General features: G+C 42.4%; 1 protein-coding gene across 6 annotated transcripts in view; it reads left to right on the forward strand.

Moving 5' to 3' along the window:
* Positions 1–3,016: 3,016 nt before the first annotated feature.
* Positions 3,017–18,996, forward strand: part of PTPN4 (protein tyrosine phosphatase non-receptor type 4) — a 190,408-nt gene continuing 174,428 nt past the window's right edge. For 2 of the 6 annotated variants that reach the window (XM_053261059.1, XM_053261049.1), the window contains exon 1: positions 3,176–3,864. The gene's annotated coding sequence lies outside the window, so the exon portion shown is untranslated. Of the gene's footprint in view, positions 3,125–3,175; positions 3,865–18,996 lie in introns of those variants that run through there. The other 4 variants (XM_053261040.1, XM_053261029.1, XM_053261046.1 and 1 more) reach the window with 4 other exon arrangements.

Genomic DNA, 18,996 nt, shown 5'->3' on the forward strand with positions numbered 1-18,996 from the left:
ACTGGAACTGAGAATCCCAGGAAGTGTCCTCATTGTGGTTCTCTAGGCTTAGAGTGTGTCTGTCCCAGCATCAAAATACCAGCTGTTTCAAAAATCCTCTCAAATCAAACGAAGCAGAAAGATTTGAATGCTCTTACTATTTCGAAATGAGCAGGTCACAATAGTTGAAAGCAAAACAGCAAACAAATAAAGGGGTTGTGTGTGTGACAACAGATAAAATGCAGGATGCAGAATAATATCAAAGGATTATTATAGTAAGAGTCAGATGAAGAGCAACAGATTTGACAAAAGAAAAAAGAGCAACTTAACCATGAAAGTTACCAACAGATCGGCTTATCCTAACAAAATTTCTTCTAGTTATTGAAAGGTGCTAGCCTATTAGTTTCAATGTTAACACCACATTTCTATGTTAATTGACCCTATCAATTTTTATTCACCTAGCCAGGACTGTTTATAGTTACCAATGAACAGCTGTTTGTTGATGGCATCCCAGAATAGTCACCTTTTTTGGCTGGATCAAAATGACTGTTTATTTCCTGGACTAGTCTATTCTTTTAACACATAAAGCCACACATTACAAGATCCAGCATTTTGAATATGAGTTGAGACATCAATGCCCAGTACAAAAATGGCCATCCACAGAATGAGGGGGGTGGGGTTAATAGCAGTTTTTGTGTAAAAATTGTCAGTAGTTACAGATGTTGCTACATAACCCAAATTTGTCACTTTGCTTATGCTTTCTACTTAGAGCATACCAGTGAAGATACAGATTACAAAAGTTAAATGAAAGTATAAATGTATGTATCTATTCTCCAAAGGCTGTCACAGGTACAATCTGTCCTAGTTTATGCACAGTAGACCAAACTAGATGCAGCATTAATCAGATTTTTGATCCTGCATGTTTCATTTAAAAAAAAAAGGTTTGGGAGGGCTGACCCAGACTGGAACTACAGAACTACAGTATGATGAGAAAGAACCTTTAACCCTTTGTTTCACTGCAGTTCTGATCCAGACTGGGGCCTCCCATGGCTATTTGGCCCAGGAGGAAAACTCCTATTGGTGTACTGCCATTGGTGCATTGAAACTCCCATTGGTGCATCCACTGGCACATTGAACAGTATCACTATATGAATGACATAGCATTGATATGAGGGATTTAAGCATGTGGTACTATGAGCTGGACTGGCAGCCTTATAGCCCAGCTATATCAGGCACACACAGAAGAAAATCCCATTGATTTTAGCAGAGTTACCACTAAGGTAGCTTTAGGCACTGTACATTTAATGTTTTACTGATAGGAGTTACAATATAGCATCCTACAGAGGGGCATTTGGGACATCTCTCCAAAATACTGAGTGCAAGACTGTTGGCTATCCAGTACCTACACACAGCCTGCTTTTTAAATTCCTTGCATCTGGCCACAAAACACTTGCGGGGAACTGTAGAGGATTCAGCTCAGAGCAAGCAGTGGGGGCTGAACACCTTCATTACATTCCCTGTCATTTTCTCTCTCATAATATTGCTTCTATTCACAATAAAAGGTAAAAGGTAAAGTGTGCCATCAAGTCGGTGTCGACTCCTGGCGACCACAGAGCCCGGTGGTTGTCTTTGGTAGAATACAGAAGGGGTTTACCATTGCCTCCTCCCTGCAGTACGAGATGATGCCTTTCAGCATCTTCCTATATCGCTGCTGCCCAATACAGGTGTTTCCCATAGTCTGGGAAACCATACCAGTGGGGATTCAAACCGGCAACCTCTGGCTTGAATGTCAAGCCATTTCTCTGCTGTGCCACAATAGAAACAGATAAAAGTACCCTGTGCAGCTCTATAGTGTGTTATCTTGAGGCAAACTGGCACTTCAAATTCATTAGAAAAATACCTTATTGTGCTCGATTTAAAACCAATACCTATTTATTTTATGGCACACCATAATTCTGGGGTCAAAGACAATGTTCTTGTGATTTATCAAGTGTCCTCCCTTGGGATCCATGTAGGAAGCACCATGTTGTTACACAGATCATGTACAAGTGTTAAAGAAAGGCACAACAATGAGTCAGTTTACGAAGGGGACATAGGTGCAGCTTGGGGCTTTGGGCAGGTACAGTGGGAACTCTGCACAGGTGGGGCTACCTTTCAGGTAACCAGCTACTGTTATGTAGTTAAGTACTGTTAACTACTGCAGAAGGATTACAATGGTTTAGAAGGACAAGAAATACAGTAACCTAGAGTATCAACTTACTATTCAATTCTATGAGAAGAAAACTGCTTCTTGCACCATGCCTTATCTATATACCAGCCACAGCTTGCAGCACAGAGTTGCTTACTGAGAAGATTGTTTATTCTTAGGCAAGTGTGTACAGTACAGGGTTGCAGCTCAACTCTTTATCCAACAAGATACCATGACCAAGTCATAAACGTAGGTACGCTGTGAAAAACCTGAACGTCATGAACACTTTCCCCACTTTTAGGTCAATCCACAGTTGTTGCTCTTCTATACTAAAGAATGATATATAATTAAGCTATACAAGAATACAGTAGAAGAGACACAAGTGTGAAAGTGAGCTACCATAAATACCAACAAAAAGAACCATGGAATGACGGAAGATATAAATATCAAAGGCTACAGATAATGATTGGAACAACAAAACAAAACAAAAACCGACCAATACAACCTCCCAACACTACGGATCCAAAATAAAATAAAAGCTGGTGCAAAACAACCTCCCAGTCCCAAATTACATTCCAAGGGCTAATCAAAAAAAGAAGAAGGTGTGTGGGGGGGAGAGAATGAAATCACCAGCAGGTGTCACTACAACTCTCATTCAAACATCAGCCCGCCCTCCCCATATCTTTAGTAAGAGCCTCACGAAATACTGCAAAAAACCACTCTTGGTTGCTCTGAATGAAGCCTCCGCTTTGGCAAGTGGGCGTTACCGCTGTGACGACAGTTGCAGCTACTCTTACACTAACTGACATTTCAGCCAAGCCAATCTTCTGACTCAGAAAGGAAAGGGGCGGGCCTTCGGGTGGAGTACCCAATCCCGTCGCGAATTGAGACAGAAACTAGGCAGCGAAAGTAGAGACGCGCGCTCTAGAAGCTTAGAGCTAGGGGGAAACAGAGCAGGTAGAACCCGAGGGTTCTCGCGAGAGTTGACTTTCCCACTTTTCACTGGGTGACTGCGCAGCTGCCATGTTGGTTGCTATGCTGCTGCCTGTCTGAGGGCAGGCGGGAGGGAAGGAAGGAGGGAGGGAGGCTGGCTCTGGGGAGGGGAGAAAGACCGAGGAGGCGGCGGCTGCCAGTCCTCGTCCCCCCCACCCCTCAGCACAGACGGGCAGATCTCTGTTGTTTAGCTACCACCTTCCTCCCCCCACCTCCGCCAACGGCTGCAGGAAGAGAGAGGGGGAAACCTCCTCGTTGAGGTGGGTGGGAGGCCAAGGGGGTGCACCTTCCCCACAGGCGGGGGGCTGACTGCTGCAACCCTTCCCCTTTTCCTCCTTTGGGGGAGCCAGTGGGTGAGGAGGGGGGAAGGTTGCATTGCCTTCCCCCCTCCCCTATCCATCTGCCCACCCATCCTTGCCTTTCTGTCTGCAGCAGGAATGTGGGGGGGCTTTGAGTTGGAAGTGGGGCGCTCACTGCTACGGCTGTTGGTGATCCCCCATCCTTCCTGCCTGCTACTGCTGCTTGGGGCGACGAGAACTACGTTGGATTGAGCTGAACTGCGGGTTTGAACGGAGCCTTCAGGGCGAGAAGCCCCCTCCCCACATCACTTTAGCCTTCGGCTTATTTCACTCCCCTTTGGGTTGGTTTCTGTTCTTGGTCCATTACAGTATCATCCTCTGGAAGGACGTGGCTGATATATGACGGTAAGAATTTTTAAAAAGTTGTCTCCTTAAAATAGGAAACTCCCATTCCTCGCCCCCCGCCGCCCAAAGATTACGTCGTTCTCTTATTGCATAGTTCTAGTGTGCACCTTATGTGTGGCATAAGGTAAGGATGCGGAATCAAAATGGTCAGCCCACCACCTGAATTCCTTTGGAACTGTGTGTTAAATGTGGAGTGCCCGAATAAATGTAGGATAATGTGTGGCAACACTAATATAAGGTGGGTGAACATCTGCTAGGGTTGCTTTATCATAATTATCCACAGTATTGATTTGGGAATGGGACCATTGATCTGGAGTTATGGATTTGTTGAAATACAGAATGTGATGTCCCTTAAAAATATAGATGTGTCCCATCTTTGCAGTGTGTATCTGTTGCAGAAAGGGAGCTAAAGGGATGGTAGAGTTAATGTTATTTTAGGTCAAGTGGTTCTTAGTTGGATTGCTGAAAGATTGGGGAAGCTCCTAAAGTCATTTAGGAGGTTCTTTTTTCCCTTATTCAGTGAAGCTGTTGTATTTACAGTAGCTGCAGGCTGATAATTTTATAAATGGTTTCTGAAATGCAAAGATTGAGAATGGCTCTCCTGTAGCGAACTGTGTTGTCTTTGCATCCTATTATGTGAGACGAAGAAGCAGCAGCATTACGTTATTCTTAGGGGGAGTGGAGAAAGACAAAATTAGGTTGCCTGAAGGCGTGAAAGGGTCCCAAGCTGGGTTTATTGGTAGCAAGTAAAGGTATTTGAAGAAAATCTTTGCTGCCAACTGGTGTCAGGATGCTGACATTTGCAAATGGCTTTTGAGATCAAAAGATGGCTTTACTGTAGCTTATTCATGTATAAAATATTGTTTATGTTAAATTCATGTGTTAAATAAACTGAAAAAGCCAGATAGCAGCTACTTTAAGGCATGGTTTTCTATACTGTTCTCTGAGAGCTAGAGTTATGTTACTTTGTATTCTGCAAGTAACAATGTTACATACAAAGGAAGATTCAGCAAGTGTAGAAGAAGTCTCCATTGCTTATTGTAAACATCTTCCATCACAGATTTGTTTTCTACACTGATTTCAAACTTGCAATTAAGCTTGTTCCTGGCCTATCAGTGTAGATCTAGCTGCCATTAATAAGCTGTATCTTTTAGCTCAGAAAAAGAAGAGTTGAAAACACACATAGCGGATCTTAAAACTGCATACACTACATTGGTACCATGATTCTTTTTACTTCTTCTTAATCTTTTATGCAGATTTGACATGGTATTTTTTCATGAAAAAGAGGCGAGGGGAGAATTTTACACAAGGTAAATCAGAGGCTAGTATTTAATCCCCCAAAAATAAATTTGATTTTAGAGTCCTTTAGATTATTTAGAAAGACATCACTATAAAACAGAATTGCAGCGGTTCTTCATGACAATCTCTATTTTCAAAATTATTGTTGTGCATACCTAATGCATGTGTATAGTTATGGAAATGGCTAATCAGAAATTGACAAACACTAGGGCATCCTGAGTTGTGTTGGCTCATCCAACAAATATATACAAAACCCAGAACATATGCACTAGCATGTATGCCTTGAAAAAGAACATTTGTTCATAAAAGTCCAGAGTACTGAATTCCAGTCTTTCTTCTGTGATATCATTTGTTAAGAAATGCATTGTAATGCAAGGATCAGTAATGTTTTTTCACACTGCTAAAGGTTTGTGAGGTTACTAGGTCTTCAGTGTACTAGAAATATAACAAGTGCTTTTACTCTGTAAAATTCAAAATAGATTGAATTTTATAACGTAAGATAACACTTGTGCAGAGTGACATACCTTTGCTAGCTAGAGTATTGCCGAAAGATAAAATAGTTCTCCCCTGCTAACTGGGCAAAGTGGCATCCTTCAAAGCAGTGATTTTCTTAATATAATCAGGTGGAGAGCAACTGACCCTGTTTATCCCCAGCACACCATCTCTCCAGTGATGGTGGTGGTTGTCTATTTATGTTTCTTTTTGGATTGTGAGCCCTTTGGGAACAAGGAACCATCTTCTCCTTATTACTCTTTTTCTATGTAAACCACTTTGAAAACTTTTTGTTGTTGAAAATGGTATATACATAATAGTAATAATGATGATATTGTTACTTGTGAGGGCACTCGATAATCCTATGTTTAATTTATGCACTTTTTCTGTTCATATGTTTTAATAGAATAAATCCAAAGCCATGCATACTCGGGATGTCTCATCATGTCACAGTCATTCATAATGTCATAAATGCTGATTTACATAGAGGGAGAATTGATAAATTGGTTGCAATCCACAAACTAGTTAAGTTGCATTGTTTAGATTCAAGTTTTGTTCTTTTGGCTTAATTTGGGCTTGTGACCTTATCCTGTGTCTTGTCATTCTGTGAATGTTTGGGATAGTCTGTATTAACTATTGTACATGCACAATAGTACAGAGCACTATTGCTCTACCAGCATTATAGAAACACCAGGAAGGTGCAGAGGGAAGCTCTGTTAATGTACGTTGAAGATTGATTGATTGATTAAGTGCCATCAAGTTGGTGTTGACTCTTAGCGACCACATAGATAGATTAGGAATTTGCTATTCCATTCCTAAACGTGCTGGCCCCAATCCAATAAGATATGATCCAGGTATGGAAACAATTGTCCGTGGTTGCCTCCACTGCATATTAAAGTGGTTGTTGTGTGGCCCAGAATCACTCTCATTCCATAAGTCTGTCTTCCATAGCCTCTTCTGGACCTTATCCCAGATGAGTGTGGTTGGTACACTGTGCTTCTGCACAGAACCTTTTGGGAGGTTCTTGCTGCTCATCTGTTTAATGAGGTGAAGGGAGGGCGGTGCATCAAGCACTCTTGCAGTCATGGATCTCTGATTTGGAATGACTATGGAAGCAGTTTCCATTGATTCACCTTGAAATTTCAGTGCAACTTCCACATGGTGTATTTAACAGATGCAAGTGGCTTAAAGCCAACTGCTTCCAACTGAAGGGACTATGACTAAATGTTGCTAGTAGAAATGTTTATCTTCTAGCTTCATTTTGATTCAGTCCCCCACCCCACTCCTTGCTTTGCTTTTTGGGGAAACTGTTTTGTCTTTAAAGCTGTTGTAAAAATAGGCTTCGTTTCCTGAAAAGCAGAATTCTCATACTTTTAAAAATGTATGGCTCCTTCACTATCTATTTTCATGTTGACCCTTTAATCTTGCATAAATTCTCAATTGATCAAATTACTTAAAACACTTTTTTAATGCTACACAATGTGAGTTATTTTGTTTCAGATCAATGTCCCTCTTTTGAATTCCTAGTTCTTTTTGTCCCTGGAGTTCCTAAAGATTTCTTATTGAAAGGCGAGAACTATAATTTTGTATGAGTTTATATGGTCAAAATACATTATGAACCTTGCCTGGAAATTTGTATGTGTGTCGTTTTTGTACAGGGACTCCAGGGTAAGTTTCACATTCCAGTTGTAAAAATGTCACTTCATTTGGCATACTGACTGGGATTGTATTTCAAAAGAGCATCCTAAGGATTAGATCTTAGCCTTGGTATTGCATAAACCTCAAACTGCTTATTTGAGTTTCATTGCAACAACATCACCAATGTGATATTTGTTGTAGTATTAGACCAGTCCCTGGGAGTATTGTGCTAAATCTTTGTGGCCTCTTTTATCTTAGAGATTAGACTAGGCTTTCCTGAACAACTTTCAGCCCACAGGGATATTTTTTATTGGCCCACAGGGCCAGAGTTAGCTCAGTGTAAGTGGAGGCGAGCTGGAGGCAGCAAACAAGGAAGGGGTTTATTGCTCGCTCCTCCTCCTGCTTGTACCCATCCATTGTCTGTATATGTACCCATTCATTGTCTGTGTGTGCCTCAGGCAGGTGGTGGTCAGGTGTGAGGTGGAGCTTGATAACCTGCTTGTGCCTGTCCCTCACCTGCTTGAGGCAGGGGATGGACATGAGAAAAAGAATGGACCAAGCAGGGTGACAGCAAGCAAGGTGGGATGTCTACCCCCACCCCCCTCCGAACTAGAAGATATTGCTGGGGGTGCGCACGGTGACTTCATCTTCCCTGCAAGACTCTGAATTTGGGGGCATATGGACAATGATGGTGTGGCTATGTCTGAAGCAGGGGTGCTGTGGGAGAGGCAAGAGTGCGCACATGCACACACACACACACACCCCATATCATAATTGGCTCCATCCCATTGGGGCATTTGAGATGTGTACCTGTTGACTAGGCCTTAGGAGGCCAAAATGCAGCAAAGGTTTAGCAGCATAGAGTACTTGGACCATTGTAGGATGAGCTGTGTGCCTGGCAATAGCATAAATCAGATCTGTACTCTTTTGCCTCTCCTGTACTACTTCTTGCTCTGGCTCAGATATAAACTGCAGACAAAATTCACATAGGAACATGATTACGTATGAACTGTAGTATGCACTAGAGTCATATTGTCTTATACTTTGTACTTAATGGCACCTGCCTAAAAGAGAAACCCATCGCCAGGTTGGATGATACTGGTATAGCTTTAAATTGGTTGGATTGCTTGTGGTGATATGAGTAAACTATTGCTGTGTGCACATACTTTGATTTCCATCCACCTAGGTATCTGGAACTGCAAGATTTTTGGGCCACTTCACACACTGGCTTTTTAAAATGTATGCCTAGGTTTTTTAAATGTTCACCTAAAAATGTACAGTGTGACTGCAACAAATATATACCCTATGAACATACTCTTCAGAGAGCAACTCACTGCAGCTCCCTGTTATGAGCTATTCCATATATTAGATTGCCACCAAATTGAAGGATTTTTGCCATTGGTACAGTGTGCCCTGTGAACATAGTTGTTTGTGCATTTTTGTTTAAAATTACATCTTTGATTAAAGCTTCCAACTTTAGATTAAGATTAACTACTTGAAGTTAGCTGCTATATTAATTGTAAGTAGTTCAGAGGTTTGAGTTGTTGGCTAGAAGTGTATAGGCACACTTAGTTGGGAATAAGCCTCTTTGAACAGAGACTTAACTCTCGATAAGCATGCAAAGGATTATGTTGATGATAAAGTATAAACAGTTGCAGTGAACAACTCTAGCACAGCTAATAAATTAGGAGCATCATACTTCACTTCCCTAAAAGTGGGTGGGGGGGATTTCAACTTTCAGAACATGCATTTCTATAAATAGTTGTTGTCTTGGTCTTGGAATAAAATATGGTAAGGAAATGCAACGTAGTGATATGTTTAATGCCCATAGCCCTCTAACTATATTAGCTTGCAGTACTACTGTGAGGCCATGTTTTGTTGATATGCTGTTCTAGCTGTTGGTATTTCCTATTCTGATTTCTTTTTGGCATGCGTTTGGGTTGTAAAATCTCTCTAGTACTAAGATCTAGTCTATGCCAGTGGCAGAGAATTAGTCTTACCTTTTCTGTTCAGTGAAAAGATCTATGTAACATTCACTATATCAATTTATTTAGCTATATCACTTAACATATTCCACCTCAATTTATTCTAAATGCTACCTAAATAACAAACTTCGAGTGTGCTGTCGGAGGATTTTCAGGGCAAGATGTGGATAGAGCCAGCAAACATTGTGCATCTGGTGTTGAAAAGAGTCTATTTCTTCTGTCTTTCTGGATAAATAATACTATACTTTCAAAGTGGAGTACACACAAAGTAAAGAATGGTTTGCACACTCAAAATATCAACTGTTTGTGGCTGTTGCTGGTGTCTACCATGTTTATTTTTAGATTGTGAGCCCTTTGAGGACAGGGGACTATATTATTTATGTATTTTTCTATGTAAACCGTTATGAGAACTTTGGGTTTAAGAGCGGTATATAAATATCCATAGTAGTAATAATGTGAATGATACTTTGAAACAATAAGTTTTACATTTCTGAGATACATGATTTGTGTTTGGAGCACTGACCTATAGCTAAGTATCAAGGATTGATTAAGCCACTCTATATTAGGGATGTGCACGGAACCGGGTGGGTGTGGTTTGAAGGCGGGGGTGCTGCTGCTGCTTTAACCCTTTAACTTTAACCCTTTAACTTTAAGGGTGCATTTACCCCGCCCACCACTCCTCCTCCCTGCCCGCCCACTGCTCCGGTTTTCTAAAGTCCCTTGGGGCAGCAGCATATCTCTATGTCGCCCCATTGCCCCCATTTACCAGAACTATCCAGAAGTAGCGCATGTGCACGCTATGCATGCGTGCCCGACATGTGTATCGGCTACTTCTAGTTCCGGTAAACGGGCAATGGGGCGGCAGGGAGGTACGCTGCTGCCCTGAGGGACTTTAGAAAACCAGAGCACTGGTGGGGGAAGAGTGGCAGGAGGGGTAAGTGCAACCCCCACCCTTAAAGCAGCACCCCCTGCCTTCGAACTGGTGGAACCGGCTTCCAGCCGGTTTAGAGGCCCATTAAGGGCCTCCAAACGAGATCCATGCACATCCCTATTCTATAGATCTCATTGGTTCTCTTCTGTACTTCAGATCTATTAATCATAAGCCTTCAGATTTTCTGTTGCACCTACTGTCCACCCCTGACAGCTATAAAATGGTTGAACAAGCACATCTTTCTTTGGGAGCTAACAACTGTTCTTTCTTTTGGTACCACGTGCATTTTGGTGCTGTCACTGCTTACAAAGTGATGGAAAGCAATCAGTTCCACTCTGCCTTTACACAGACTGCTGTAAAATCAATATATGCAGAGGTAGTAATGGTGCACATGGGCTTAATAGCTAAAGGAAACTGAAGAGAAGAGCATCTTGCAGTAGAATTCGGAACTGACAGGGAACGTACACTACTACAGAAATGCACAACAGTGCAAGTAAAATATCTGTTGTGCAGCTGCTGTTTTCCCTCTAGACTAGTTTTGATTGCCATAGCTTCAGTAATGTATGAAGTGGTGATAAAACAGACCACTTCTAATAATATGGTCTTATTAATTTCAGTGGGATTCAGAAGTCTAAATAGCATGTTAATGTCCACCATATTTGCATGTGAGTGTACAGAACTAATTACCTTGGTGACTTTTCCTAACAGATTTTTAAGGTGTTAGAGCATAAAGGTTGGCCATTTTTGTAAAAAATAAAATAAAAATGCATGGTCAGTTCAATCCAATACTGGTCAGTTAGGATAAAATATTTTCAAGTATTTGGCATGTTAATTAGCAGTGTAGCAAAAAATAGCAGAAAAGTTATTTAAATAATGAAAACTAAAGTCTAATTGTGGCAATTATTTCACAGACCTTTTTTTGCAAATATAAATACATATGAATGTAGCTCAGGAGATGTAAAAGTTCTTGATTTTTATCTTAAGAACATTAGAAGAGCTCAGAAGTTGATGTAGGGCAGCTAGGGGTATACACAAACTGCACACAGGTTTACAAGGTCTGAACTGGTTCAGCACCATGGAGTGTGGGAGTTTTAAGAAAGAGGAGAGCTTCCTGCTGGGGCGGTACTCATCCTAAGTACCAGTGCATGCTGACCACACAAATGCATCCGTGCATCCGTGGATGCCATGTGCATGCTGGTGCCATAAGGGGGTACTTGGGATGAGTGCTGCCCCAGCAGGAAACTTGCAGGTAAGGATCTGCTCTCCTCTTCCTTAAAGCTCTCCTCCCTGCAGTGCTGAACCTGTGCTCAAACCTTGGTTTGTGCACACTCCTAAGGCCAGTGTCCTGTTCCCTACAATGGCCAGCCACATTTGATGGCCAGGGCATGAGGGCAATAGTGCTCTCTCACTGTTCCCCCTCACCCTCCAGCAACTGGTATTCAGAAACATACTGTCTCTGAACCTAGAAATTCAATTTCCCTATTGCTTAATATTCGTTAATAGACATACATGAATGTGTTTAATCCTGTTTGTAAAATCCCATCTAAGTTAGTGGCCATGATTACAACTGTTGGAAATGAAAAGTTAAATACACATTAGGTGAAGCTTTTCTGTCCTGAATCTATTTCCAGTCAATTTCGTTCTGTGAACCCAAGTTCTTGAATAATCATGTAATTTAAAAAACACACAACAAATCACCTTTATCCACATCCTGCATAATTGTCCCCACCTTGATTGTATTTTTTTTCCTAAGCAAGTACACTTCAGATGCTTTTGCTTTTCTTCATAAGGGAGGTGCTCCAGCTTATTGATTATTGTGGTTGTCCCTTTTTAGCTTTATGGCGTCCTTTTTGAGATGACGCTACCAGAACTGTATACAGTATCAAAATGTGACCTTACCACAAATTTCTGTAAAGGTTGCAATGCAGTCTGTTTTGTTTTCAGTCCCTTATCTAATGACTCCTAGAATGAAATCTGCCCTCTTCATTGCTGCTAGTTGATACTTTCATTGAACTTTTCAACAGAACCACAGGATCACTTTGCTGGTTAGTCACGAATTTGTGGTTTTACAGCCATTATGCATCACTTTATATTCATATTGAGCTAGGTTTTCCATTTTGTTTCATATTCAAAAGGTTTGGATATACAGTATCCTTTTGGAACTCTTCTTAGTACAATCGGTCTTCTTGATATGATTAATTTGGTGTTGTTCACAAATTTGGCCACCTCAGTGTTCATCCCTGACTTAGATCATTTATGAAAGTTAAATGGAGCTGCTTCCAACATACATCCTTTGAGGACTCCACTGCTTGCTTCCTCCATTGTGAGAACTGTCACTTCTACCGTCTGCTTTTTATTCTCCCCCACCCCACCCCATTCAACCAGTTACTGATCCAGAAGAGAACCTCTCTTCTTATCCCATGGCTGCTAAGCTTACACAGAAACATCTGGTATGTTATATCTGTGTGGATAGCTTAATAAGTTGCAAAACTTCTTATTAAAAAAACACACAATCACAAATGTAAAAAATGCAAGGCATAGAATGCTGCTTTCTAAATTAACTGTTCATGCAACTGAGTTGACTCTGGCTCCTGCATAGCTGAGAAGCACGGAGCCCTCACTTCCAGCCTTTGCTCTCAGATGTTCAGTGAACTGTACAGTTTAAAAGGTTGCCACCTAAGTAAGGGCATTCTAGATGTTACTTAACCATCGTTAGAGTGTATAGTAAAAACCCAGCTCCAGAGACTAGACTAGTGTTTCTCAACGTTTTTGGAGTCATGGATCGGTGCAGTCTTTGTGCGCAGTTTCCTGGACCAGCAGTTAGTAAAGGGGTCACTCGCCCCACCCCAAGGCACCCCCCAAAACAATTTCAAGTCGGGGGGGGCACTGCTGCTGGGAGCTCTCCAGAGCGCATTTCTAGGCAAGCAGCCCTCGCTGCTGGGATAACACTAATTTAGCTTCCTTGAAATGAACGTTATCCCAGCAGCGAGGGCTGCCTGCCTAGAAATGCACTCTGGAGAGTTCCCAGCAGCAGTGCCCCACCCCAGCTTGAAATTGTTTTGCGGGGGGATTAATTCCTCATGGACCAGCACGGACCAGCACTCAACTCCTCACAGACAGGCACAGGTCCACTGACCAGTGGTTGAGAAACACTGATTTAGACCCATTTCTTTCTGGCTTTGATATCTATTTCAAGACTGAAAGAACCTTAGTTGTTTTAGTGGATGATCTGAGCTGGGCATTGAATGCGGGAGGGTTTGTGTCACCAGACCTTTCAGCATCTTTTGATACCATCTCCTATGGTATACTACTTTACCACTGCTCAGATACTCTTTTTCAGGTAGACTGTACAAGATTGTGCAGAGGAATTGAGATTGTGGTCATTGGTCTATGGTGTCCCGCAGGGTTCTACTGGTGTGCACAAAACTGGAAGTCCCAACTTGGTTTGAGTAGAACCAGACTGAACTGAACTGGGACCGGTCCAGTTCTGTGCCCACTAGAGCCAGTCCTGGGCTGGCTGAAGTCCAAACTGGATAGGACCAAGCTTGGTGGGGGCGGCAATAAATTTTTTTAACCTCCCCAAATGGTGGACTTACCACCATTGTGGGGCTTTGGGGGTGCTGCTGTGGGGAGGGTCTGCAGAGGTCTCCCTCCCCCCACTGGCCTCCCCCTGGTCTCCAACGGCCTGTTTGGTGCCATTTTCAGCCCGTTCTGGGCCTCTGTGTGCTGTTGGTGGCCATTTTGGAGGCTGCCATGCATGTGCACTAGCCATCTGCATGGCCAGGTCATGACCCGGCCATGCAGAGGGCCAATGAGCATGTGCGGTGGCCTCCAAAATGGCCACTGCCAGCAGCACAGAGGCCTGGAATGGGCTGAAAATGGCTCAAAGGCTGTTGGAGACCAGGGAGAAGCTGGTGGGGGGAGGAGAATTTCATCAGACCCCACCCTCCTGCAGCCTCAGCAGCATCCCCTGAAGTTCCACACCCCGCTTCTTAAAACCAGATCAGCCTGGTGGGTTCGGCTCTACCTAGAGCCAAATGGCCCTGTCCGGTTCGAGCCGGGCCAGTTTGAGTGCCAGCCAGCTCGACCTCAAGCCGGCTCGCAAATCGCTACAAGGTTCTGTTCTGTCCCCTATGTTGTTTAACACCTACATGAAACCATGGGAGAGTTGATCCTTAGGGCTGGGTGTCACCAACATGTGTATGACAACCCAGCTGTTTAGAGCCAGTGTGGTGTAGTGGTTAGAGTGCTGGACTAGGACCAGGGAGACCCGGGTTCAAACCTCCATTCCGCCATGATACTTGCTGGGTGACTCTAGGCCAGCCTAACGTATTTCACAGGGTTGTTGTGAGGAGAAACTTAAGTTTCTACCTCTCTGGGCTCCTTGGAGGATGAGCGGGATATAAAATGTGATTCTCTTTATTTAGCAGGGGGAGAGCAATTGGCCCTATCCACCCCCAGCACAGTACCTCCAGTGACTGTTGCTGGTGTCTATCTTATGTTTCTTTTAGATTGTGAGCCCTTTGGGGACAGGGATCCATCTTATTTATTTGTTATTCTCTGTGTAAACTGTCCTAAGCCATTTTTGGAAGGGCGGTATAGGAATTGAATAATAATAATAATAAGAAGAAGAAGAAGAAGTAGAAAAATCCACAACGAACAGCAAGTGCTGCCTTTGTAAAGAAGCAGATGAAACAGTGGACCACCTGATCAGCTGTTGTAAGAAGATCGCACAGACTGACTACAAACAAAGGCATGACAAGGTAGCAGGGATGATACACTGGAACATCTGCAAAAAATACAAGCTACCTGTAGCCAAGAATTGGTGGGACCATAAAATTGAAAAAGTTGTACAAAATGAAGATGCAAAAATATTATGGACTTCCGACTACAAACAGACAAACATCTGCCACACCATACACCAGATATACAGTGAGGGAAATAACTATTTGATCCCCTGCTGATTTTGTCTGTTTGCCCTCTGACACAGAAATGACCAGGCTATAATTGGATTGGTAGGTTTATTATAGCTGTGAGAGACAGAATAACAACAAACAAACCCTCAAAAGCCCAGTGCCCAAAAGTCAGCGATGGATTTGCATTGTAGTGAGGGAAATAAGTATTCGATCCCTTCACAAAAGATGTCTTAGTACTTGGTGGCAAAACCCTTGTTGGCAATCACAGAGGTCAGACGTTTCTTGTAGTTGGCCACCAGGTTTGCACACAACCCAGGAGGGATGTTGTCCCACTCCTCTTTGCAGATCCTCTCCAAGTCGGAAAGGTTTCGAGGCTGATGTTTGGCAACCCGAACCTTCAGCTCCCTCCACAGATTTTCTGTGGGATTAAGGTCTGGAGACTGGCTGGGCCACTCCAAGACTTTCATGTGCTTCTTCTTGAGCCACTCCTTTGTTGCCTTGGCTGTGCGTCTTGGGTCATTGTCATGCTGGAATACCCATCCACGACCCATTCTCAATGCCCTGGCTGAGGGAAGGAGGTGCTCACCCAAGATCTGACAGTACATGGTCCCGTCCATCGTCCCTTCGATGCGGTGAAGGTGTCCTGTCCCCTTAGCAGAAAAACACCCCCAAAGCATAATGTGTCCACCTCCATGTTTGACGGTGGGGGTGGTGTTCTTGGGCTCATAGGCAGCATTCCTCCTCCTCCACACACGGCGAGTTGAGTTGATGCCAAAGAGCTTGATTTTGGTCTCATCTGACCACAACACTTTTGCCCAGTTCTCCTCTGGATCATTCAGATGTGCATTGGCAAACTGCAGACGGGCCTGTACATGTGCTGCCTTGAGCAGGGGGACCTTGCGGGCACTGCAAGATTTCAGTCCTTCACGGCGTAGTGTGTTACCAATTGTTTTCTTGCTGACTATGGTTCCAGCTGCCCTGAGATCATTGACAAGTTCCCCCCGTGTAGTTCTGGGCTGCTTTGTCACCGTTCTCATGATCATTGCAACTCCACGAGGTGAGATCTTGCATGGAGCCCCAGACCGAGGGAGATTGACAGTTATTTTGTGTTTCTTCCATTTGCGAGTTATCGTGCCAACTGTAGTCACCTTCTCACCAAGCTGCTTGGCGATAGTCTTGTAGCCCAGTCCAGCCTTGTGCAGGTCTACAACCTTGTCCCTGACATCCTTCGATAGCTCTTTGGTCTTGGGCATGGTGGTGAGTTTGGAAGCTGAGTGATTGCTTGCTTCTATGGACAGGTGTCTTTTATAGAGGTACTGTAACAAGCTGGGGTTAGGAGCACTCCCTTACAGAGGGTGTTCCTCATCTCAGCTCGTTACCTGCATATAGTGAAAAGACACCTGGGAGCCTGAAATCTTGCTGGTTGATAGGGGATCAAATACTTATTTCCCTCACTACAATGCAAATCCATCGCTGACTTTTGGGCACTGGGCTTTTGAGGGTTTGTTAGTTGTTATTCTGTCTCTCACAGCTACAATAAACCTACCATTCCAATTATAGCCTGGTCATTTCTGTGTCAGAGGGCAAACGGACAAAATCAGCAGGGGATCAAATACTTATTTCCCTCACTGTAACTGTAGTCGAGAAGAAAGAAAAACAAGTCAAAATAATTGACATAGCAATACCAGGGGATAGCAGAATAGAAGAAAAAGAAATAGAAAAAAATCACCAAATACAAAGATCTACAAATTGAAATTGAAAGGCTGTGGCAGAAAAAGATCCAAATAATCCCAGTGGTAACTGGCACCCTGGGTGCAGTCCCAAAAGACCTTGAAGAGCACCTCAACACCATAGGGGCCACAGAAATCACCATCAGCCAATTACAAAAAGCAGCTTTACTGGAAACAGCCTATATTTTGCGACGATATCTATAATAAACAACAGTATTGATGATAAAATTCTGGCATCCCAGGTCCTTGGGAAGGACTCGATGTCTGGATAAAACAAACCAGTCAATAACACCTGTCTGACTGTGTAAACAAGAAATAATAATAATAATAATAATAATAATAATAATAAATGGACTAATACTGTAAGATCAGAAACATGTTACTGACCCTCAGCCAGTGTCTTTTCTAAGTCTTGAATTTTTAATTTGTTCAGTTTGTAGTTTAACACTTTATTAGCTAATTTGCACTAATTCTTGACCTTGGTGCACTTATCAGCAAAACTGATGCATCTGTAGAGACACACCAGGAGCTCTTGTGCAACCTCTCCAGTCCTCTATTGTACTCACAGTGTCACACGAAAGCTAATACTTCTGAGAGCTGCTTGGCTCTGGAAGAATAGAAATACATTGTTGATGGTCAGTGACATGTTTTCAGGCTTACAGAGGACTTCTTTGCAACAGTGCATGCTCAGGAGGACTGTGGGAGTTGTGCAAGGGCTCCTGGTACATCATTGCAGAGCCATCTAATGTGTGTGCTTTGTTAGTCTGGATATCAGCCACTGTAATAATATCCATTATTTATTTATTTATTTAAAATATTTATACCCCACTCCTCTAGTGCGCTACTGTTTGGGGCGGCTCACAATAAGATAGGCACAGATACAATAAAAGTGATAAAATTAACTAATTTTTTTTTAAGCCACAATTATTAGGTTCAAATTATTAGGTTCAAATTAAAATGGAAAATTATAAAAAGCGAAAGAGCTAATCTGTAACATTTTGTTGCTAGAATATGGTTTTCTACCAGTAGTACTTAATCTGTATGATATATATTCTTGATGTTGTCTTGGGTAGAAGCTTTGAGAGAGAGAGAGAGACAGACAGACATATGCATTCTCTATTTTGTACTTAGTTGAAAGCAGGGTGGATTTGATTTAAATCAAACATTTAAATCATGATTGAAATCACGATTGAAATCACTAGCAGGGTGGATAAAAATAAAAAAAATCCGATTTAAATAAAAAAAATCTGATTTAAATCAAAAAAATTGGATTTTTTTGATTTAAATCAGATTTTTTTGATTTAAATCAGATTTTTTTTATTTTTATCCACCCTGCTAGTGATTTAAATCGTGATTTAAATCAGTTTGATTTAAATCAAATCCACCCTGGTTGAAAGATTTTAGTTTTTCTTACCTATGTAAACTAAAAATCTTTTTAAAATAGTACCTTTTAACATTTTTGCTACCCTGTTCCAGAAGAATACCTAATTTTTAGTTCCTGTTGATTATGCTTAATATTCATGTTAAATAGTCAGCGACTGACATCCTGACGTTAGGACTGGTGTTAGGACTACCACAGTACATGTGTTAAAGAGGGACTGTAGGGACTTCACAGGGCCCTCTCTGGCTACTCTCCGAGCTATTCTTGGGATACTCTCTGAGTCCTACATGTGTGCTGTTGCACATGTGGGTGAAACATGCCCACTATGTCACTGATCCTCAGTGTCAAGTTTCCTTGTTCCACAGGGAAGATGTTTTGCCCACTTGCACAACAGAGAGCACATAGAGTGTGTGTGTTTGGGGGTGGTTGTGGGGTGGCCCCATCACGTCTCCTCAGTCAGTCTTTACATGTGAGCTTCATAAGAATGTCAGCACTGTTTCTTCTTCTGTTTTAATCTAGATATATAGTTAACAAGGTGTCTCAGATGTCCTTGCTTACCTGACTGAAACTTGGGTGTGGGTCATCAAGATGTTTTTTAGGAGTATGAAATTTTCAGCTTCCATTTAAAAGTGTTGGCTGACATCCTGACTAAATGTACTCAAGGAAGTCCCATTGAAATTAAAAGGGATTGGAATTTAATTTCAATGGGATTTCGTTGAGTACATTTAGTCAGGATGTCCACCATTGTTCTAATCCTTAA

Source organism: Hemicordylus capensis, chromosome 1, assembly GCF_027244095.1.
Source record: "Hemicordylus capensis ecotype Gifberg chromosome 1, rHemCap1.1.pri, whole genome shotgun sequence".
Taxonomy (NCBI): domain Eukaryota; kingdom Metazoa; phylum Chordata; class Lepidosauria; order Squamata; family Cordylidae; genus Hemicordylus; species Hemicordylus capensis.